We start from the raw sequence: 25,366 nt of genomic DNA, 5'->3' as shown, positions 1-25,366 counted from the left end.
ATATAGAGAGAAAATCCCTGGCTCTTATCCAGTGTAAACAAATCGTCTTACAATTGCACGTGCCCGTAGTCCTTTGACCGCTTGGTCGAGCCCAGTCATCGTCATCGTCCTTTTTTATTTTTTTGTTGGAAAGAGAGTCTCTTTTTGAAAAAAAAACCTAATCTGTGTATCCTTGTTCTTGGATTGCTTCTTAAAAAGGGAGTGCCTGTGTGTCAGTCAAATCAAATAAAAAAATGCACTCGAATGCGAAGTAAATCGTGCAATAATCGTCCTTCTTCACACAAACACACACCCACACATAGACAACAAACCGGCACGCATCCTGTTCGCTAACGATAAGTAATTCAATGGGGGTTGTTGTTGGTTGGTTGGCAAAATGATTGACACTCACCCCCCTCATTGAACGGAAATTAAAACTCTAGGAATGTTGGGTCTTCTGTTCGTCGTCATAATGCAACAGTTGAATCCTGATGGTATAAGGACAATATTGAGAATAGAGAGAAAAATACTTTCGTCCTCTCACTCAAGGACGAGAGAGAGACTAAATTCACAGCGCATGTGACCTCACTTAAATTAAGGGGAAATAGAAACTCCATTATTGAGAACCAACGAAAAATAGCAACTTAACGGTATTTCGCTATCCATTGAAGGTTTCAGGATTCCTTGATTCAGTTTGTCGCGAATATCTGCTCAAAACGGTTGTATAACGCCAGTTAGTTCAAAAAAATCGTACACAACAAAAATCATCCCCCTTATACATTTTTGAATCCCCCTTTTCGACCCCCTTGCAAAAAAAAAACAATTTCTCAAGTCTTGTATATTTTGAATGTCTATATGGCAAAATTGTCGCGCGATTACTTAACTTTTTTAGTCCTTTTTCGTCCTTTGAAAATGTATGTACGTGAAAGTTGGCAATAACGCTTAAGACCAAAGTGCAAAAAGGAGTGTGTGCTACTTTGTGTTTTTAGTTTAAGTTCATGTGGCGTACACGCCAGGTAGAAAAATAGCAAAAAGAAGTTATTAATTAAGGATATTCATGCAATCATTTGTCATCCGGTTACAATTTCCCCAAAACAACACAAACCACCAAAATATATTAAAGAAAAGGATTACGTTGGTTGGTGTGTTAGTATTTTGTCCATGGATTTAATAAAGTGGCTCTTTTATGGAGTTAGTGTAATCTGAGATGGTATCCTTTTTTTATATTCGAAGTTTGTGTGTTTAAAGATTGGTGATGAAAAATGATCCTTTAATGTAAAAAAAAAAAGGGTGGAAAAAAATATTATTATTTTAAAGGGATACCTACCACCTATCATCTCTGAAAAAAATAAAGAGGCAGAAAAAAATATAAAAATCAAAGTGCGTGATATATTTATATTTTTTTCGGTGTCAAATTGAAAAGGGATATCCTTGTTGTTTTTGTTAGTCTTTTTCGTATATATTTTTGTACAAAACAAACACATTTGTATGCAAGGAAGAGAGAGGAGACGAAAAATAAAAGGATAACAACGGAGGTGGCAGTGGCAGTTAATGTGTAAGGATATTATACAAATGTTTTTATTTATTTTTTTTTTAAACACACAAAAAAAGGATCATACTGATACTATATACCCACTCAAACAATTGTCTTTATTTAGATTTTTTTTTTATTTTTGGTGAAAGATATATTCTGACTAATGGTGTTAACCCACATCATATTCTTGTTTGTCCTTTTAAGTTATATTATGTTTTTTTTTTTTCTTGTAGGGATATGTATTGGGGTCATGAACTTTGATTTGAATTAGATTGTATTAGGTTTGACATTGAGATGATAGAGAGAAACGTGGTAAATAAATGTTTAAATTTAATGTAAGTTTCATTCACGATAAATTTTAATTGAGGTTTTGGAGTAATTTAAGGTAGACACTTAATAGCTTTTAAGAAAAATAAGAGGTCAACAGGTTTTTTTTTTAATGATGACTGCACTGATGTTTTTTTATATTTTGTTAAGAACTAAATATTCGACAGTTTGCAGGACATCTGAATTTATAAATTCAGAATTAATTGCGGGACCCACTTTTCAATTTCCAATATCTAATACAAAAATTAAAAGTAGATAATTTTCACCTCACTCTGACGAAATAAGCTAGAATATATGAAATAATTTATCGACAAACGTTCTCAATACCTACCTACTTTATTGTGATAAGGTCACTTAATTTCTTTCAAAATACTTCATTTTAAATGTTAAATTTTTTAATCTGTTTTTTACTTGTTTTTATTATGTTGAGAATTCAATTTTTGCATAGGTCAAACAAACTTTTGCGAAAATAGTTATTATAAACGATTCCTACTGATCTGATTTTGATTGTTTTTTGACACTCTCTCAAATGATAAGCTCAATTTTAACAAAATAAAAATGTAGGTATGCAAAAAAATAATTTAAAGTAAAATTAAAAAAAAATTTTAGTTTAAAAAAAAATTTAAGTAAATTTTTCGTAAACAGGGCAACATTAATTTAAATTTTAGACTCTAGGTGTTGATTAATAATAACTATAAAATTGCACAGGAGCCTATCAGCTTTATTTTTAAATTTTTCAAAAAAAAAAAAATATTTCTAAATTCGGTTCTCTAATTTTGAAATCTTTTGTAAACATGCAATTTACAAATTAAGCTAAAATTTAAACAAGCAATTTTTTAAATAATAAGCATAGTCAACTCATGTGAACTACTCGAAAATTCAACAATTCGACTTTTTCATAAAATAAATTACACATACACCACAGTGACCCTCTAAGTTTCCTTTGATTCAATCACTATCTAAATAGTGAAACACTTGTTTATTTGTTGACATTCATTGATGCTGAAAAATATATAATTTTGGAGTGAAAATTTTACACATGAGGTTCAAAGATATCGCAGGCCTTAATTCCGAAAAAAAAACAACATGATAGACATTGGATGAATGTTTTATTTAGTTATACATATGTATTAATACCTAGAGCTGATTAATTTTTTTTTTTTACTTGCGATATAGGTACTATAGGGCAAGTTTAGGATTCGAGTTTAGGAAGTCGAGATAACAATTTTACATGACATTACGATGATGGAGAATGCCAAAAAAGTGGGTCCGGCAATTCTGTCTGTCTGTCTGTCTGTCTGTCTGTCTGTCTGTCTGTCTGTCTGTCTGTCTGTCTGTCTGTGTGTCTGTCTCTATCTGGAGCTGCAGCCTAAACGGGTGAAGTGATTTTCTTCAAACTTGGTAGTTAGCAGTTTTTGGTGATTCCCTAGAGGGAAATTGAAATTTTTTTTTTATCACCAAAACTAACGGTACCTGCCATATAACGGAAATAGAAAAATTAATTTTTTTCAAAAACCGCTCTAACGATTTAAATTAAAATTTTTGTGTGTAGTACTACACATAAAAGCCAACTTTTTAAATAAAAAAAATATTTTTTGTACCGTTATTAACGGTACCTGTCATAGAACGGTTTTTTTCGTTTCTGAATATCTCGTACAACCTTAACCTGATTGTAATGAAAATTTTTATACAAAAGTGTGTAAGTAAAGATAATATTAAAATTTTAGAAAATTTTCAAAAAACGCATTTTTGGTTTTTTAAAAAATATTTCAAAATTTTTTTTTGAAAAATCAATTTTTTGAAAACGGATCAATAAAAAATTTTTAAATTTCGTATTTATGTGTAAATTAATTATTTCTTCAAAATGGCGTACCAACTTTTTTTTTGAAAAATGTTAAAAAATTTTTATATATAAAAAACAATTTTTTTAAAAAACGGCTCCTACAATTTTCGAAAATTTTTTTCTAAAAATACCTTTTTATACAAGAAATAAAACGGCATAATTTTTTTGTTTTTTAAGATAATTTATAACGGAGTTTAATTAATTATAAAAACAGATTTAATTTTTTTATACTGCTTATGAAATTTCTTCAAAATATCAAATTTTAAATTTCTTGAATAAAAAGCTTTAACATTATAGTATCTTTAAGCATAAGAGCAAGTACGTGCGACCCCAGTCGTGCAATTTATTTTTTCAGGTTTCATAAAAAGCATTTCACACTTTTAATGAAAATGTTTAACAATTGACACATTGAGAATGACAAGGAGTTAAGTGACATTTTTGAAAATGTTTATTTTTTTTTTTTCACAATGAGCAGTAGGTAATTGAAATCTTTTTTAATAATTTGTTGTTCTTATTTAATTCAACTAATTAAAAAAATTGGCCATTACACATAAAGGGGGGAGATAGACCCTATGCTATACAGTTTTTTTTTTTTTTTTTAGAGAAATCTTGGATTACAATTAAATCTCGAACAAAATTGAACAACAATTATTTTTCTTTCTTGATTTTGAATTTAAAGTTAATTTGCTCCAAATATTGTTAAATGGAGTAATAACAAATTAAAAAAGAGCAAATTGTTTTCTTTTAAAACAAATAATGTTTTTAGTTAACAATAATATGCAATATTTATTTTCGTATTTTCTGTTGAGTTTCAAGTTACTGAAAAAAAAATACTCAAAAGTATTTGACGTTTTTAAATCTGTACAAGTACATTTATAACATAAAACAACAATATTTTTTAAACTAGTTTGATTTTTTTTCAGTATTTATTAATAATCATCATAAACCAATATTTCAAAGTCATTCGTCAACAAGTTTTCAAAAAAAAAAAAAAAAAAACATTTAAAAATTAAATGCACTACTGGGGTCGCACGTACATGCTCTTATAGTAAAAGTAAATGTAATGTCAACGCTTTTTAAATTTAAAATTTGATAATTTTAAGGTATTTCAAAATTACCTATAGTGTAAAAAATAAATTTTTTTTTTTTTTAAATAAATTAAACACCGTTTTAAGTGACCACAAAACCAAGAATACCATTTAATTTCTTGTAAAAAAAAAAACAATTTTTAGAAAAAAAATTTCGAAAATCGTAAGAGTTGTTTTTATAAAAAAATAATTTTTTAGGTAGATATACAAATTTTCCAACATTTTTCAAAAAAAAAAAATTAGTATGCCATTTGTAAGAAAATATTATTCAACACATAAAAACGAAATCTCAGAAAAATTCATTAACACGTTTTCAAAAAATTGATTTTTCAAAAAAAAAATTTTAAATATTTTTTTTAAATTTATTTTTTGAAAGTTTTATAATTGTTATCAAAATCGTTACAGGTGTTTTTGTAATAAATTAACTTTTCTATTGCCGTTATATGATAATTTTGGTCCTAAAAAAATTTCAAATTTGTTCTCTAGACTCTAGAGAAAATCACCCAAAAAAATTAAAATTACCAAGTTTGAAGACAATCTCTTCAGTAGTTTAGGCTGTTCCTCGAGGTACTTACAGACAGACAGGCAGACAGAATTGCCGGACCCATTTTTCTCCATCATCGTAATGTCAGGTTAAATTGAATCGTTTATTTTAGAAACAGCATAAGTTTATCTTTTCAGGAGCAACAAAAAACTGTTTTTTATGTTAAAACTCCACAACACTTCAAATTTAGAGTATGCCGAGTTATAATCTAGCTAAAGACGCATTTAAAAACCTTAAAAATATAAACTTTTTTCAAGGCTTAGCAGGTTTTTAAGACTTTAAAGTCGCTGGACTTATGTCGTTTCTGCTCAAAACGAATTTTTGTTGGTAAAACTTTTGTTTTCATCTAGCTATAGCTTTTGAACCCTGCTTCTGATTTTAATGAATAAAATAGCAGTATATAGAGTAAATCTTTACCTCTTCATTGATGTATAATTTTTAAGCTTGCGTGTCATGATGGCTGTTTCTAAAATCTTGGGTTTCTGACGCAAACCAACCCTCTTAAGGTATTCTTAATTTATTGATCCTAACATACATATTCCGCTTTTCAAATTCCATTAACTTTTCTTTAAATTTTTAAATAACACACATCACTGACCAAAAATTAAAGCTTTTAAAAAAACATGAATTTAATTTAAAGCACTTTTTTATACTTTTTCATGTCTGAAAAAAAAAATATAAATAAAAAAAAAATTCCGAACATCCCAATAATAAATGTGAGCAAAAACAAACGACCAATATTATGTTTTTTAATTTTATTTTTTTATATATTCGAGCGAGCGCGAGGATTCGCTTTATCTTTTCGGTTGCTCCATTGTGAAGGCTTGGATTTCATTTTAATAACCAAAGGCTATAAATCAAAATTATTATTGCATCTTTCCAGTGATATATTTATATATTCTCCTGGCTGGTAGTGGGTTGCGTTAGGGGTTTTGACTCTCCTTTCAATAATGTATGTATTTTTAATATATACATCATTCGAGCCCCAACTTCAACGACAAGGACACAATGGGTCCTTGGCGGGATAAATTTTCGAGCCTCAAGTGGATGCTGGCCGTGTCTGTGCCGTGCCACACTCCATACTCTCTGTTGATTTGTTCGTTTTTCGTCCTGGATGATGATGGCTAGGATCATCTTTCTCTTAGGAAGGGACATATTTTTTTTTTGGTTTGCTCCTGCTTTCTGTGTTATGATTTATGTTGCCAACAAACACACCTGTATTCTATATACACCTACACACATTCGAACCCTGTTTTACACTCAGTTGCAAAGTCAATAGCAAGGATGATGATGATGGTGATGATTTTTTATTCAGAATTTGTGGCAACAAAATGTCGATTTATTTTAGGACAACCAAAGTTTTGTTTAGGATTGAGGAAGGGGGTTGGGGGTGGTTTGTGGCTTTAATAACATGATTTGGCTTTAAAATAATTTGCACATAAATATTCAGAAAGAGCTATGGCACATTCCATTGCCATTGTCCTTGTTGTTGTTTAATATTTTTGTGTGGATGGTTTTTGGGGGCTTTTTGTTGAAAGGTTGAAAAGTAACGTTTTATTTGGTCGGCGGGGCCTAGACACCCCCTCCGGAAACTGTGAATGGTCGTTAGTTTTAATTTATGAAAAATTTATTGCATAATAATTTTATGGCTCAGAACTTACTGTTTCCTATGGCCTTGTTGTTCGTTTATTCATTTTGAGTGCGGGTGTGGCGCAGCGTGTGGCGTTTGTGCGTGTGACAATATGCACCTGGGGTTTTGCACCCTTATACAGCGCCAGCGAGAGAGAGTTCGAACTGCGTGGGGGTGGTGTTATAAATTTGTTGAAAATTAATTGAGATTAAAGCGGAAGAGAGTGGGACTTTTTTTTAATGGGCCTTTATATAAATTATACACCACACACATACAGGTAGGAGAAGGTTTATATGAGCGTATAAATTCGCCAAAAGGACTATAACAGGCTCATTCGGTCGTGAAATTACCGAACGCGAATATTACGCATTTTGGTGTCATTTATGTGTTGCGCGAATGCTTTTCTGGCTGAATTGATTGGAGTTGGAGGTATTTTTATGACATTTAATGTTCTCAATTTCAATTATAATGACCACAAACAGGATGGAAAAACTCGTGGAATGGGCATGGTTTATGGGCAGATTTTTATTTATTTTTTTTTTTTTTTAATATTACTGTTGTCGAAAAAATCGGATGTTTACAAAGTGCATTGCACATGAAAGCGCTTTCGATTATTTTTTTGTGAGTGCGGGTGTAGGTTAAATGGAATATGAAAAAATAAAAACCACTAATGGCTCATAATGGCAAATCAATTTTTTTTATTTGCCATTGCATTTTGCTATAAGGGAAAATATGAAATAAATTATTTGGCTAATAGTGCTGGAGAGAATAAATCAGCTAAATAAATATAAATAAATAAAAAAAAAAAGTTTATGGGAATTAGGACACAAGGACATCAGTTAAATTGAAATTGCAATGAGGTTTTTGAAATATTGTATTAGATTGTGGGGCTATTGCGTTGAAGCGAAATTGTAATTTATCATATAGAAATTATTTTAACATCATTTTTTTTTTAAATGCTTTAAGCTGATTTTGATAATAGGGTAAAAGCGGGTGAGATGATGCGGCGGGGGAGATGGCGCACTTTAAATATCTTTTACATTTATTGCTCTAAAAATGTATGAAAAATATTTTTAGCTTTCTTTAAATATTTTAAATCGAAGTAGCCAGTATTCGTTTCTTTGTCTTTGATACAAAAAATAAAAAAAATTTCAAAGCAAATCATGTGATGATTTTTTTCGAATTTTTTTTTCGCTCTTTTTTTTTGTTCCGATATTTTGTGAGTCGTTGGGATCTTAGATGCCCTTGATACACCAATACAAACAAGAGAGTATAAGTTATGGATTGCGCGTGAAATCTGAGCTCTAGTTCTATCTGCTTTTTATGGGTGCTTACGAATAGGAATTATGCGAAAAAAGGTGAGATGGCGCAGTTTTTTGCGGGTGAAATGGCGCATTCCGTACAAGAATTTTTCAATTGAGTATAGTGTTAGCATGTGCCATATCACCCTCAAAATATTTTTTTTAAGTAATTCAGCCAAGCTCAATTTTTTTAAAAAAGACGACTAGTTGCAATCTATTATATGGCATGCATTGGTGCTTGACTCCTTCACATCGTTCAACCATTTGTGCAAAGAATTTGGCAATAGAAACCTTAAACAAACTCATGCGCCATCTCACCCACCCTATAGGGGGAGATGGTTTTTTTCAAACTTTTTTTCTATATTAATTTAAAAATATAAATTTTAAATATAAAATTCTGTAAACCAAATAATACGTTGGATATTGAATATAGAACATTTTTGCATTGTTGGAAATATGAAATGTGGTTTACTTTGTAAAATATGACAAAAAAAAAAAGGTATGCCATCTCACCCGCTTTTACCCTAAAGGTTTTTCGTAACAAAAAGGTAATGTTTGCAATTCACACGTGGTAGAAGTGAAACCTTAAAAAATATTTTTTCTTAAAAAAAAAAACAGCGAAAAAATATACCTTTTTTTAATTCCATCACCTTTAAATCGATATTTTTTATATGACAACCTATAACAAATTGTATATCATCTGAAAGCTTATTATCTCACCATTTATATGACGCTTCAATCATTTTTCTACCATACCTTAACCTAAACATCGGCAACACATCTCTACACGTGTTTTGAGGTATTTTTCACGTTTTTCAATTTAAGATTGTGCAACTTGTGTTATATATCAAATAAAAGGTAACATTATCAACATGCGTATTAAAGTTAAATAAAATTTGTTTGTGTTCTAGATCAAAAGATATAATGTGTTTAGAAAAAGAACATCTTTTTACCGTTACACTGAAAATAATAAATTTCGTAAAATTACGAAAATCGTTTCATACACTACATTTTCGTTGGCCCAACGAAACTTTCGTTGGCTCAACGAAAATATGTAATTTTTCGTAATATGAAAACCTTCATCAATTAATGAAAACGTTTCATACACTTTTTTTTCCCTTTTTAGTGCCAAAAAATCCAATTCAATGAAAAGATTCATCAATTAACGAAAAATTTCATACTCATTTTAAAGAATAGAAATAAGAATTTTTTCCTTACTTTATTAAAGTTTTAATTAAGTAACGAAAAAATTCATTAACTTATGAAATTCAACATTAACTAACGAAAATCTTCATAAACTTATGAAAATTCTTCATATAGGTACTAATGAAATATTACATTGGCTTATGAAAAAATACATCAGTTAACGAAAAAAATCGTTCCCTTACAAAAAAAAAACGTAGTCTTGGGTTTTAATGATTAAAAATTGAATATTGCTTTATATAGTTCACATTAGGTTTTTGTTTAAAAATCTATGTAAGTTGAGCTGAGTATAAAAGATATTTGCGTATTGACAAGGTGTCTCACGATAAGTCGGACTCATCAGTTGACTTAAGTGAGCTCCACCGGGTCGAAACGCCAATTTTTGGTTTTGGACTATATTAAATTAATAATTTAACAAGTCCAATAAAAAAATACAATTAATACAACGAAAAGTTTCGTTAGCTAACAAATATTTTTTCGTAATTTAATTAAAATGTTCATTAAATTTACGAAAAAATTCGTTAGCTAACGAAAGTTCTTTCATAAATTAATCAAAAAATACATTGACTAACGAAAAATATCACCGTGGTTAATTAAATTTTACGTTAATCGATGAAAAATTTCGTAAAGTGATGCAAAAATTCATTAACTCTCGATCAAAAATTTTTATGAAAAATTTCATTAAAATACTACAGTTTTCGTTGATTGATGAAGTTCTTCATTAACGTATGAAAGCCATTTCGTTGAGCCAATTAAATTTTTCATCGGCTGAAAATTAATTAAATTTTCGTTGGCTCAACGAATTTTTTCGTTGTATTTACGTAAGGATTTGGTTCAGTGTATCTCAGGATTTTGAATATGAAATGAATTGAAATTTTGCACAATTATTTATAGGTCATTATATTACCTATCTACAGTATAAATTTTATTCTATCTATTTAAACAAAAAAAGTTATAATCAATTGATTTTTTCTGTCACTTTTTCGTTTCATCTTGTTTCAAATCACTACGATACTAAAGAAGCTTTCACTTCAAAAACATATTTTTTGTTGTAAGTTACATTACTTATCAAAAATAAATCCTGTGTTTACAATTTTCATTTTAATTAATATCTTTGGCTCGCTTAAAATATAATTATAATTTTTTGTTTACATATTATGAATTTAGAGTACCTACTTTTTTTCTGCCATACAAAAGTGACACACCCTAATGTCTAATCACTTTCAATCTTCTTGCTTCCAGGATAAGTAGTAATTTGTTGATTGCCATATTCAAGGACTAATAGGAAAGCCTCTTAAGGCGTACCATTACTGAATGACTTCAATAGAAACGCTATAAAGTTTTGTATTCATAGACTTGCTAAGAATAAGAATACAACTAGCCGGCCCGGCAGACGTTGCCTTGGCTCTTAAAGCAGATGGAAAATTGATATTGTATTCTTTCCCTTTTGTCGGTGCCGAACCTGGAACTTTTGCCGCCCCAGGAAAATTCAATTTTGGCTCGCAAAACTCAAAAAAATCAATTCAGCATGTCTTTTTCAATGGAAATTTTTGCCAAGGCTCTTCAGTCATAGTTGAGCGTAAATATGATTTTATAATTTTAAGTTTTGGAATACTATAGTTTCCCCTGTAGCAACACTTATCTACAGGAAACGTCAAGAGAATTTTTTAAGATGTTGTTAAATTTGGATACAATTCAAGCAAATGATTTGAAGTTAAATAAATTTAAAATTGAAAGCGGTCTGAGATCAGTATGATTTGACGTTTGATTGAATTAATTAATTTCACTAAAGAGATCCCTAGCTATTACATCCTTTTGAACTTCGTCGTCATTTTCTTGCTATTAAAACTGCTTCAAGTTTCTCGCAATCCTTAAAGTCAACGTTCTTTGAAATATTGCAAAGAAAACCGAAGTTTTCGTTCAGATATTGATACAATCCAAAACACTCAATATCTTTACAGAACAGAAATGGACCCAAAATAGAGCCTTGAGGCACACCCATCTTCAAGAACGTATGTGTTGAAAAACTTTTTCCAACAACTGCACGCTGAGTTGTGCTACGTAGACAGAGGCTTTTGTGGAGTTGCTGGGGCCCCAGGGCAAGACTAGATTTTGGGGTCCCTGTGTTTTAGAAAATAAGAACAATTAAAAAAGTACGTATTCGCCCTTCTTCTTTTTTGGGCCCCTGATGTATCATTTGTTGGTCGCTAAGATTATTCAAGTAATATTATTTTTGGGGCCCTAAGACAATTTATATAATATATTTGTTTGGGGCCCCTGAGGTAATATTTTTTTGTTTTTTTTTTTTTTAATGAAATATTATGTGGCTGACTATCAATTTATTATGCATTACACTGAAGAATATAACTTGTATATTGTGTCCAAAGTGAATTCATGTCAAATATCTTATCTTTTTGCTTCGTAACTTTTATAATAAGTTGCCTTTTCTGCATTGTCTCCAGTCGGGGCCCTCTCGTGTCATGCCCCAATGGTGTGTACGCCCCAGATAACTACTAACAAGAGAAACAACCGAATTCGAAAATCCAAAATAGTGCTTAAGCTTTTGACAAAGTCCTCGATGATCAACTTGGGTCATACATTTTTGAACTCGTACGCAGCTAGTGAAGATAGGCCGAATTGCACGAAATCCACTTTCAAGCAATCTTGATCCTAAAAACTGCATTTCAAAAGAAGAGTCGAAAAATATTTTACATTAAAGCCTTGTACATACTTTTGAAGCAAGTCGTGAACCCATATCTACAAATTTGTATTTTGTGTTCACCCGTGAACGTTCCTGTGAACTCTGGTGGAGAAGAAAGTGGAGAGTTTTGCTTCACGAGCGATGAAGTAGTTCACATGCAAAATGTACGGGAATGTCTTTCACTCAGATGAATTACTTAAAATTTTGAATTTGAGCATGAGTTTCTATGCCTCCTTTATATTTTTTTGAAAAGCGAAAAAAAGGAATGTGTGTACTTTGTTGATTGTGTCCGTATTCATGAGATAAATAAACTTTAAGTTTGTACCATCGATGAATATTAAGTGTCCACAAGTGGAGATGTGTTCATGTTCACTTAACCAGACCTTTCAAACATAATTCGTGGAAGTATTATTAAAAACAATTACCTATTGGAGAGATCTTTTTAAATATTTTTTCTGAGCTTTAGCAAAACATTTAGGTATTTATAATGAGCAGAGTTGTAGAAAAAAAAGTTTTTTCCTATACTGTCTTAAGACTTTTGCAAACTTGCCAAGTAAAACCATTGAATTTAAATTTATAAACACTCAACCTTTACCTTTAAAATGATACCTACTTTTTCATCGCTAAAGTTCAAAAACATTTCGATCCTTAACTTTAAAACCCTTTAGAACTGTGTTTAAGCACCTTTATTGTAATAAACCAACACTTCACAATAAAGTCTTTTAATTGACTTCTAAATGTTTCTATAAAACACCCCAAAAAATGGTTGTTTTCATTTAATCAAAAATTAAGTCTCTGACATTTATGTGTTTTTAAATACATATTTCTCCCCTCTCTCAGAAAAACACAACAAAATTCAATACGGAACTACTCAACTTCAAATTGAAATTGGCAAACTTTTCCTCTTTGTGAATGACTTTATTAGTCCACATTTTCTATTCACTCGAATACTCTCCTCGCAACTTTGCTAAATGTTTAAACAGCAATATTCCAGAGACTCACTCAGATATCAAAAGGAGAATAGAAACTGGTAGATAGTAGATACATCATCTCGATGAATAAATAGATTCATTGTTGTTTATGCGACATCACACAGACTCGCCTCATGGCGTACAACCATCATCACATCATATATAACAACAACCTCAGAAGTCACAGATGGCCAGACTGAGTCAATGTTGGTATTATATTCGTCCTTCAGCTCAGGGTATCTATAGTTTTTCTCTTCCGGTTGAGCAAAATGAAAAGCTCCAAAGGCTCACCAGCAATAAATAATTCGTCCTTTCGATATAGCTCTATAGCGCATAAATAAATTACGACTTTCAACATGAGTGAGGCTGAGAAAGAGAGGCCATATTATAACCAAGGGTCGACTTCGGCTTCCGAAATGAAGAATAAGTTTTTTTTTTATTTTCTTTTATTTTTTTCAAATCATCATCAAGCAAGGGTCTGAAAAGCATCCCTCCGTCAGAGCATCAGAGAGTGTCCCGTTCTACTCTGTTGAGTCCCGTTTGTCTAGTCCAACCATTTTCCAATAAAAAGTTGATTTCTTTTTTTTGTTTCAACTTTGCCGAATAGATGCTCTCTGCTTGCTTTAAGTTTGAAGAAAGGGCAACAAGACCCCAAAGTGTAAGGACAAGAACTACAAACAAAAAGCCGAATAAATAATTTGCCCACGTAGACGTTGTCGTCCTCAAAAACATCGTCAGCGTCGTTTTCGTCGCCATCATCACCAAACTTTCAGAAGAGAAAACTTCAAGCTCCATAAGAAGAATGATTTTAATTAGTTCCTCAGGAACGAACGGCACTTTCGCGATTTATTCCCCGCCAAACTGTGAAAACAACGGTTTCGTCGTTAAATCAGCAAATAATACATTTTACCAGGACGAAGGACGACCTGCCGGCAGTCCAGCAGCCCAGCAGCTAGCAGACACAAAGAAAAACAATGTAAATAAATTCGCTTGATGGGCTAAACGGAAGGACGCAACTTTAACTATTCATGGCGGCCGGGCGGCTGCCGGATGTTCAGGAGAGCTTCTTTAAAGTGGGCCGATCGATTACTTAAATTTCCTCCAGTTTTTTTTTAGCAAAAAAAAAAGAGAAAATTGTTCAAGGAAATGTCTTTTTGTTCGTTTTAAAACGGTTGTCAACCTTCACAAATCGTTTTTGACTTTGGGTTTCGTTTGTATGAGTCCTGTGAGTGTTGTCCTGGGCCTTCTTTGGCTTTGTGTCAATGTGCGGGTTTGTCGTGGGAAAACCTTTTATTTCAGCTCAACTTGGAGCAGGATTTGAATTTGAAAACACTGTGGACAAAGTTGTGATTTTATTGCTGAGGAGTTTCATCATGGGGATTTTATATTTGTTTAGAGATGAGAGAAGATGAGAAAGGGTGGAAAATGGATAAACACATAAATGTCATCAATTCACAGAGAAACAATAAAAGTTTTTATTATATTTTTTTTTTCATTTTTTTTTTATATTTTTATTCCACAATTGTCCTTGTATTGCGGTACAAGGTACAAACAATACTCTCGAATTGTTTGCCACAAAAGCAAGGTGCATTTTATTCCATTGTTTGTGAATATGGAGGCGAGAGTGTTATTCAATTCGAGGCACGTCGTCATCATAGTCGTCGTTCGTTCGTTCGTTGGTTGTTATTAGTTTTTTGGCAGTGGAGGGTCCTTGAAATGTGACCGGAAACACATACAAGTACTTATTTTGTATTAAAAAGGTATGTCAGCAGAGTCAAAATGCTATACGAAAGTACCACTTTGCTAGTTTGGAAAATAGTTTGAGTGAGAAAGTTTGTTTTATTTTTTTTTTTGGGGGAATTTCAGAAAGTTGCTTAGATTGCGTGCTAGAAAAGAAGTTTTAAAATTATTGCATATCGAGAAAAGTTTAAAGTATTTTGATAAAGGATTTTCTCGGAAGTGGAACAGACAATTTTTGTGGGTCGTTTATAACAGGTTTTTTAGTTTTTTAGTTGAAATTCATGACGAAAAGTCTTAAAGTGACAACTTTTAAGGGGTTTTAAGTGAAGGTTTTTTTTGGAGGGAAACGAGAATAGTTGTAGGAGTTTTGGGGACAATAAATTGACAAAAAGTTTGTTTTTAATGTGTTTAGAAGGATTTTTAGATTTTATATAGAAATAAACTTGCATGGTTTAGAATACGATTTAGTTTTTAGATATTTGAGGGATAAGTTAAAGATTTATTATTTAAAGGAGAGGCACAGTAAGATCTAGTGGATGTATGAATGGTTCAAAGGTAAAAACAACTTTTTTAAATGAAATTAAGCTCCTAATAAAAAGTATGCAGTTTAATTTCTTTTGTTAAAATGCATTTAAAGAAAAGAAATTTCAAAATCGTTGGAGCTGTTTTCTAAAAAAGTAATTTTTTATAAATAATTTTTTGGCAAAAAGAAAGTTAAAAATAATTTTGGTATGTCATTTTGTATAGAAACTTTTAATCAACGTTTAACCGAAATTTCATAAAATTCATGTCACGTTTTCGGAAATTTGATTTTTCCAAAAATAAATTTCAAAAGTTTTTTAAATATCCAAACATTTTTTTTTTCAAAATTTAGTTTTTGATTTATATTTGGGCAAAATAAATGTTTTTGCATAAGAAAATTCGTTAAAATTGAAGTATTAAATTGGAAGAAAATTTGAATTTTAAAAACCGGTGCTATGGGAGAAATTTTTGAAAAAATAACTTTTTTCATGAGAAGATAGACCTTATTTAAAAACTTATACCTACTTGGTTTTTTTAATAAAAATCATAGGAGCCGTTTTTGAGAAAATTTAACTTTTCCAAATTGTTGTAGTGCTCCGAAACATGTTGTAAGCAGCAGAAAATATGAGTTTCAAAATGTTTACAGTGTAAGTTATCTCTCAGCATGTACTGTCTTGAATAGTGATGGGAACTATCGAATGATTTGAACTATCGAATAGTTCATTCATTTATTCTTTTGAATAAAAACTATCGAATAATAAAAACTATTGAATAAACTATCGAATAAAAAAACTTTTTCGAAGGAAAAAACTATCGAATAAAAAAAACTTTTCGAATGAAAAAACTATCGAATAAAAATCTATCGAATGAAAATAGTAGGTAACTAAATGAATGTTTGAATGAATGATTTAAAACTATCGAATGAATGAATATTTTACAACTATCGATATTTTGATAGTTTTTATTCGATAGTTCCCATCACTAGTCTTTAACCGTTTATTTGTTGTTTATAGAAACAAAAAGGAAAAAAAGCAAACAAACAGAGAGGTGGTGAAATGGTATAGTCTTGATAAAAAAACGAACAAATATTTCTTAATTTGAAGCCACCAGTTTAGAATTTGAAGACTACGAAGCACAGAGGAGTATTCGACCCCAAAATCCGGTCATAAGTGAAAAAAATAAAAATCGCATTCGACCCGTTATTTTTTGCTTTTCGCATTCCTCAATACCCATGCTAACTAAAACCGGTTTCAAAAAATAACTGTTGACCCCCTAATTCCCAGGATCTTAGTCTAAATCTAGTCGATTTTATAAGCTCACGTCACAAAAGCTTATTTTATTTTCTAATCATTAACACTTCAGTCTGATTTTTTTATTGTGATTTGTGATAATTGTGAAAAATTTTTTATGTATGTCCAAGGTCAAGGTATATACTTTATGTTAATACAGAAATTTCCATATATTTCATTGAAAATATATTAAAAATCGAGATGACAAGAGTGCATAGAAAAACGTGAAAATTAATGAAATTTTCGGTAGAAAAAATAGTGTTTTTGTTGTAGTCTCGGGTACGATCGAGCAAAAATTTGTCTTATATAATTAACTGTACATCTTTGTCATCTCAAGCACATAAAAAAAATTTCCACATATTTCCACCTTTTTTTTTAATGGCGTTTTTTAGTCTCGAGGTATTTTTTGGTAAAATTGGCTTTTGTTGTTTAAAAAACTACTTATTTTCAAATTTTTGCTTTCTTTAACCTAAAATATTAACAATATTTAAAAATTTTATGTAAAAATTAATAATATGAATTAAATAAAATTGAAAAAAAAAAAATATTTATTTATTTTTTTTTTTTTTTAACTAACCCGAAAATTTTTTTCAGTGTGACTTTTTAATACATTATAAGTTATAAAACAATACTTTAGGCCAATTCCAATAAGAAAAACATTAAAAATATTTTTGACCGGATTTTGAGGTCGAATACTCCTCTGTGCGAAGGTCAGGTGTGGGTGTGGAAGAAAGCTTAAAGTCAACATAATTGTTATTTCTACATCATCTTTATTGGAGAAATTTCCAGTATCCACAGTGGAAGAAGCTTTTGTTAAGGTGAGAATCTCCTTAAGAGAAAAACTGATAAAGCCAAGTGACTTTCAGGACAGAAATAGGAAGCTTCAAGTATAAACAAAAATTATTCATATTTTCAAAATTATGAATGATTTCAAGAATGTATAGTCATTAGAGGCTACAGAATCAACAGTGCTTACGACATAAAATTTAAGGTGGTGGAAAAGTAAGCCTTCTTCTGCGAGGTTGAGTTTGCTTCTTATGAGAGCTAAAACAACAAAGTGTGATCGAAGAAGAAAGGTCCTAAGATGGATGGTGTGCCTCAAGGTTCCGTTTTGTCTCCGATCCTCTCTTTAATGTGATCGGGCCTAAATTCTGGCTTCAAAATTCAGCTTTTCAAAATTCTGCTTTTAAAGCGAAAATTCTGTTTTTCAAAATTCTGCCAGCATTATATTTGAACAAAAAAATTCTGCCTATTCTGTTTTGTTTTTTTTTATAGCATATGCACTAGCTAAAAAAAATACACCTCATTAATGTAATTCAACATTGGTAGGTACTTTCCAATTTTTTTTTTTTTTTATTTAAGTGTCGCAAATATTTTCTGAATTCCATATATTGACTTTCTTTCAAATAAAATATGTAAACTAATTGGAACCAATGTTGTTTGATACAAAATATTCCTTTTCTTATTCAAATTTTTGAATATTCATCTTTATTTGATAAATTAATAAATTTTTAATTATTTTCGGAAATGTTTTATATTAAAAACTTTTTCTTAATACTTTCAGATTTATTCATTTATAAAACAAAAATTAATACGCATTAAAAAAATGACAAATTTTCAAAGACATGATTTTACAGAATTCTGCAATAAATTAAAAAAGAGTTTGGAAAATATTAAAAAGCGCGCGCTTTTTAACATTTTCCAAATCCTTTTTTAATTTTTTGCAGAATTTTGAAAAGCTAAATTATGAAAAGCAGAATTTTTGAAAAACAGAATTTTGAAAAGCAAAATTTTGAAAGCAAAATTTTGTAAAGCAGAATTTTGATAAAAGAATTTTGACCCCAACCGAAATTCAAGAAATTTATTTGATGATAAAATACAATATTCAATCCAATTTTGAAATTCATCTCTCCTTACCTCAGAAGAAGCTAAGAGCTTATATAATTCTCCACCATTCATTCGTTTCTCATCTCTCAATATTCGAATATATGTTTACTCACATTACCAACAAAAAAAGTATTAACCTTCATTCTTATAACATCATCACAAATTTTCTTGACTTAATCACCCTAAATACCTTATTCTTTTTTCAATCAAACCTAATTGAAATAAATCAGCATCTTTCTAATCAATGAAAAACCAAAAAAAATGAAAGGTCTTTATGCATTTGTCATTGCTCTCTAATCATAATCATCCAATTTCTCTCTCGACTATATGACCCAAATTCACAACCTTATGCATCATCAATTAGGAGATATTTCCCCGCATCTTAATAACCCATTTACCCTATTTATCTTGTCAAATCATCTTCTTTTTGGCAAAAAAAAGACAAACCCAAACTCATCCTGATGAATAATTCTATCATTTCACCAAAAGAAACAAAAGAAAAACCCAAATCAAATAAAACAACAACAAAAAAAAAAATCTCAGTAAAAATCTCTGTCTCATTTTTTCCCCAAAGACAATTTTTCAGGATTCTAATGTATTTAGGATTGTGTTGAAGAAGATTGGAACGAAGCAAAACGACTAAGAAAAAGACAAAAAAAAAAAAAACCAGCAACAAAAAAATAAAAGATTCTCCTTAATCTACAAAAATGGCAGTAGACAGAGCCAATATGATTCAATTCAATCACGAGAGATATCACCATTCCATTTATTTTCCAAGCCTCCCATCTCCAGGAGACTTTTCTCCATTCAAACCACCCATCATCTTCCTCTCCGAAACCCGGACTCCACATTAGACCCACAATCATTACACAATCGATCATCCTTGTCACACATACATTTATATAGGAAAGCACCCCCCAAAAAGAGAAAAATGAGAAAGTATGGAGCCTCGCTCTGCAAAATTTCATTAATAATTCAAAAGACAAATTGCACAACCATCAGCAAGCCCAAGCAGCCTTTATTTCACATCCATAAGCATTCAGAAGCACAAATACCATCACGACGAACAACTGTGTGTCCTCAATTCACCGTTCACCAGGTTTTAATTCCAATGAATTACGGAACTCTACCACCACCGACCGCCACCATCGCGCCATCTACCAGCAAGCGAAGCAGCTATTGATTAACCATTTAGGACAGCACTTGCAGTCTTTAATTATCTTCGCGTACAGTCTGCTTTCGTCATTCTCCCCCAAAAAATTAGGGGATGATAATAATATTGGCATCAGCGGGGGTGACTGAAGGGATTGGAGTAGAAATTTTCAATCCAATTTGGGAAAACTTTCAACAGAAAACCGGTAGATGTATGAAAAGCTGATGCAGAATGGAAAATGTTGCAAAAAAGCCCCTTGGGGGTGATATTAACCGTTTTGTGTGTATAGGCTTTAACAAGTATGATGGTTGTATAACGCTCATTTATGCATGACAGTGGCTCATATGCATGATACCAAACCGGAGGAAGGGGGTTTTGAGTCCTTGAAGTTTATCGCTTTAACAACTCAATGAACTGCTCGAAATTTGCTTAAATTACTTTGCTGGCACTTTTGGAACCATTGCCTTGAGTCATAAAAAGAGAGGGGGATGGGGGTTTTGAACTATTATGGGGTGACTTTAAAGTGAATCGTTTGGTATCAAGACAAGGCCGTATTCAGTAGAAGACAAAAGAACACAACATTTCCTTACCCTTCAATAACAGCAGCAAAAGCAGCAGCAATTCCTGGAAATGCGCAGGGAAACGCTTAGGGAAGAACCATCTTTTGCTGGTTATTGCGCTCAGATCTGTTCGGTTTTGTTTTATTGTGTAGTGTACAGAGGGAGCTGCGGTAAGGCCTTGAGGGCGTCTTTTCATATTTCTTTAATAGGATGTGGCGCACCCTTGTAATAGTTGTCCTGGGTTACTACTCTGTGCGTCGTAGTGATAATTGTGATATCAAGCCTGCGGTGCTTGCAGGATACCTATAAACGTTGCGGATTTATGACTGCGTTTTTTGGGTGAAAATTCTACTATTCATCTGGCACGGACGCAAAAACTGTGCCCCCAAGGACCTTCGAACGAGGACATCGTGTATAAGGTTTTTAAAGGACGAAGACTCCTGTTTTCTGTGCACTGGGGCGATCCTATTACATTTGGAGAGTTGGACGGAAATTATGTAAATTGTTGTTGATTGCAATGGAAGAGGTTGTTTGGTTGATGTATATGTTTGTGTACATTGCACAGGTCGCTTGTTTGATTTTCGTGGACAGAGAGAATGAGGGTCTTTGGTCTTCAACCTGCGTGGAAATCTCCTTTCTTTTTTTATTTATTTTAATTTTTTTTCTCTCCTACCCTCAGGGTTAATGATGATGATGATGATGATGGCGATGATGATGAAGAAAAAAAAAAAGAAGTTAACTTTTCTCTCTGACTATGCTACTGTTCATTGCCCGAAAAAAAATATATAAGCAAACAAAAGCAAAGTGTAAAATGCCCTTTTAACTTTTCCCGTTCAACAGTTAACTTATTGTTGTTACTTTTTGATTTATTTATTTTTTTTTTTACTTTTTTTTGTGATTTTTCTTCTTCTTTTTAAAAAAGTTTTGATGTTTAGAGTAGGGTTTATTTTGGGGGACAAGGAGGAAGGTTCGGAAGTGCTTATTTTCAATTTAAAAATGTTTACCTATTTATTTTTACTTTTTAGAACCAAGTTCTGTAGTCTGCTTGTTTGTTTCTATTTGTGTTGAAAAATAAATGTTGTTCTGTTTGTTTTTTGGAAAATTTATGTCAACGCATTTCCAAGACAATTATTCATAGAAAATGGAATTTTTCTTTAGTCGAAATTCGCGTGGGACGAAGGGAGGAATGATTTTTCTTGTCTTTTTTTTGTTTCTTAAGTTTTTTTTTTTTAAGAGGTAGCTCTCTTTGTGTTCCAATGTCATTGACCAAAAATAATAGAGGGGACATTTTGATGGATTAGCTGAATTGAAGGTTGAACACTAGAGAAATTTTTCTTTGATAAAATTAATTCTTTTTATTTTTAAGAGAGAATGTGAAAAAAATATCTGCAAAAGGTGAAATTTTACTCAAAAAAAATTAATCTTTTCTAAGCGAACAATCTATGTAGTTCGATTACCAAACAAGACCGATTTGCATGTTTTTGATACAACAATACATGCAAACCTTTGAACGACTTAAAAGGGTTTTAAGGAATTGCAGAATATATTTGCCCTCATTTTTGACATGTTGTGTTTACCAGTGAGTCATGCCTGGTTTTTCAATCCTTATCCTAAAATTTTGTAAGGGATTGTTTTTCAACAGACGAGTACATTATGAAAATACATTAAACAAATAATATGGTGTTTTAATTGCAGTGAAACGCAAAGAGACCAAAAATCTCGTACGTATTAAAAGTGTATGATCTTGGTGCTTTTTGGCGTCAAAATTCATTTTCACAGTCATTTCTTAACGAAATGTCAGGAAATTAGGTACACTGTGAGAGATATTTGTATGGCGGCCACAATTAGCCTTTAGATAAAATTTTCTTTTTTTCAAAATATTAGGTATATAAGCTATAAATTTGGCTAAATTCAGGTCAAAAAGGTTTTAGATCATATTCTATTAAAAAAACAACAATTTTGAAAACAAAGCCCAAAAAGTGCCAATTAGTAAAACACACTTTTAGAAATCTTTTTACGCTATTTGGATTTTTTTTTAAATAAGCACCATTTTGACATCTTTTCTATTTATGTTTCACACAAAAATTGAATATTTTGGTGTTATATGGTTGCCACCTATGTTTTAATATAAAATCTCAAGGTTCAATAACACTGAGTATTATTTTTTTTTGTCGGTAAACCAAAGTATACATTTCTAATAGATTTTAATATTCTAAAGGAGAATGGGCATTTTGGACGTTGAGCGGCCATCAGTAAAATTGGTATCAAATGAAAGAATTATAGCCCAGGAAAAACTTTTACTATGGACGTTTCGCTGTATTGCGCTAAGAATGCAAGATAATGCAGTATTAGTATTGTTAATGCATTGTTCAATGTATGAAGGAAAAACTGATTTATATTTTTATATGGAATATAAAATATGATGCTCTGTCATTTTCCCTGAGCATGAAGACATTAATCTTGAAAATCCGACCAAGAGAACTCATAATATAAGATTTTTAAGACAACCATTTCAGGTTCGAAAGTTTTCAAACAATTCAAAGTAACAAAAAATTGAACAACAAAACTCTAAAAATAGGCTTGAATTTGTTGTTTTAAAATGCTTATAATTTGGGTTCTAGTGTTTGGATATTCAAGATAAAGGTCTTCAGACTCAGGGAAAATGACAGAAAATAATATTTTGCACTTAAAATACACAATTGAGTTATAACATTGAGACATATATAAAGTGTTAAATGCAAAAATGCATTTTATCCGTTATTGAAATAATCCACAGGGATAAAACTTCTGCACAATATATGTAAACCATAATTACATCAAAAAATAACAAATTCATTTTTGGCCGCGTAACGTCCATGTTTCATACAAACTTGCCCATTCTCCTTTATGTAAATCCGAGGTCAAAAAAAATCAAATCAAAAAGAATTTTTATATAAAATTTTCTTTTAATTAATTAATAAATTTATTTGTTTTTAATCTGACATCCTTGCGAATATTTGTATTTTCTACCACTTATTTTAAGTGCAATCCAAAATTGAAATAGTTCAAAATGGTTTTTTTTTTCTTGAGAACTAAAAGTTACCGTATTTAAATTTTGAAAAGCTGAGTTTTCATAATAAGTCTTGTTTTAAAATTTTATTTTTAAGATTATATGTAAATAGCAGTAGAGCTGCCATATGACCAAAATTGGAAAGCTTTTTTTTTGTAAAAAAAAACCGCTCTAACGATTTTGAGTACAAAATAAAATGCACGACTGGGTCGCACGAACTTGCTCTTAGAGTTCAAGTTGCTTACATTTTTAAGACTTTTTATAAAGAAATTTGGGAAATGTAGGAAGGTAGGAATATAACAAAAAAAAAAAAATTGAAAAAAAATATAAAATTCGTTTAAAAAAAAAAATAAAACAAAATCTGAAATCAAATTGCCCTCCAAAAAAAAGTATGCAGTTTTATTTGATATGTTAAGTTGCATTTTTAGAAAAAAAAATTTCAAAATCGTCAGAGCCGTTTTTTAAAAAACTAATTTTTTATAAATAATTTTTTGGAAAAAAAGTTTTAAAATAAAATGGGTATGCCATTTTGTAGAAATCACTAATCAACACCTAAAAACAAAATTTCAAAAAAATTCAATGTCCCTTTTTCGAAAATTTGATTTTTGAAAAAAAAATTTCTAAATTTTTTTAAAAATCCAAAAATTATTTTTTTCGAAATTTTATGTTAAAATTATATAAATCGAATCAGCGGCTACGGAGCAAATTGGATTTAAAAAAAAAAAACGGTTCTATGGCAGGTACCGTTAATAATGATTTTCAAAAAAAAAAATATTTTCATTCAAAGATAGACCTTGTCTTAAAACTTACATTTTAATTTTTTATAGAAAATCGTTGGAGCCGTTTTTGAGCAATTTCAACTTCACTTAAATCGGTATATGACAAGTATGTACCGTTATTTTTGGTCCAAAAAAATTAATTCCAAAAACCCCTCTGGGGAGTAGCCTAATAACGCTACATACCAAGTTTGATTAATCGGTCCATTCGTTTAGGCAGTAGCTTCGTATACAGACAGGCAGACTGACAGACAGACGGACGGACAGACAGACGGACGGACTTCCGGGACCCACTTTTTTGGCATTCTCTATGATCGTAATGTCATGGAAAAATGTCATCTCAACATTTTTTTTTGTACGAATGTATAACTTGATATAGGTATAGTACCTATATCACAAGTAAAAATATGTAGGCTTTGATAAATACGGTCCTACTTTTTTGAATAAAAAAAAATAAACTTGAAAAATTTTTCAAAAATAAAAATTTCAAAAAAGGAGGCTCACGTTACACTTAAAAAAAACAACATACTTTTGAGATAAAAAAAATTATTGTATTAATTTTTCGAAAACAGATTAGGTAGTTTCTTATTTTGTTTTAAGGTATTGATTAATCACTAAACTACTCCACTCATAGTGAAAGTAGCTGAAATACCTATGATTTCACTGGTCTGCAAGGAAATCCTCCTTTAAATAAAACTATACTTTTCTAAAGGATTTTTGTATGCTGATTCCGAATCTGAAGTCAGAATAGATCTAGCACGTCACGTTTTTTAGATATTCCCGTTAGTAAATCTCAAAAACAAATTTTTTTGCTGTTTTCGAAGAAATATTTTGGCATAATGTAATATTTTTCAATTAAAATTGTTACTGTTTATAAAAGAACTTATTTTTTTCTTTCAAATTCAGTTTCAATCTTCTCAATATCTCTTTTCTTCTCCGAGATATCTTAATTTAAGTAAGTTTAGTAGGTTTGGCATATCTTATCATAAAAAAAAAACTGATCTCTAAAAATTAATATATCTTTCTCCCTAGAACAAAAATATACTTTTCTTATGGACTTTAGTGTGCTGATTTGGAATCCGAACTCAAAAAATTTCGGTCAGCTCTGGTTTGTGAGATATACCTAGTAGTTTTTATTGAGATTTTCTAAGAAAAAACTTGATTTTGTGATACTTTAATGCAAATATCTTAAAATCCTCACGTAATAGAATTTTTTTGACTTCGGATTCTAACTCAGCACATCAAAAACTATAAAAAAAAGTATACATT

This window comes from Episyrphus balteatus, chromosome 1 (genome assembly GCF_945859705.1).
Source record: "Episyrphus balteatus chromosome 1, idEpiBalt1.1, whole genome shotgun sequence".
Lineage (NCBI taxonomy): Eukaryota > Metazoa > Arthropoda > Insecta > Diptera > Syrphidae > Episyrphus > Episyrphus balteatus.
The sequence above is the reverse complement of the archived record's forward strand: the minus strand, read 5'-3'. Positions refer to the sequence as shown.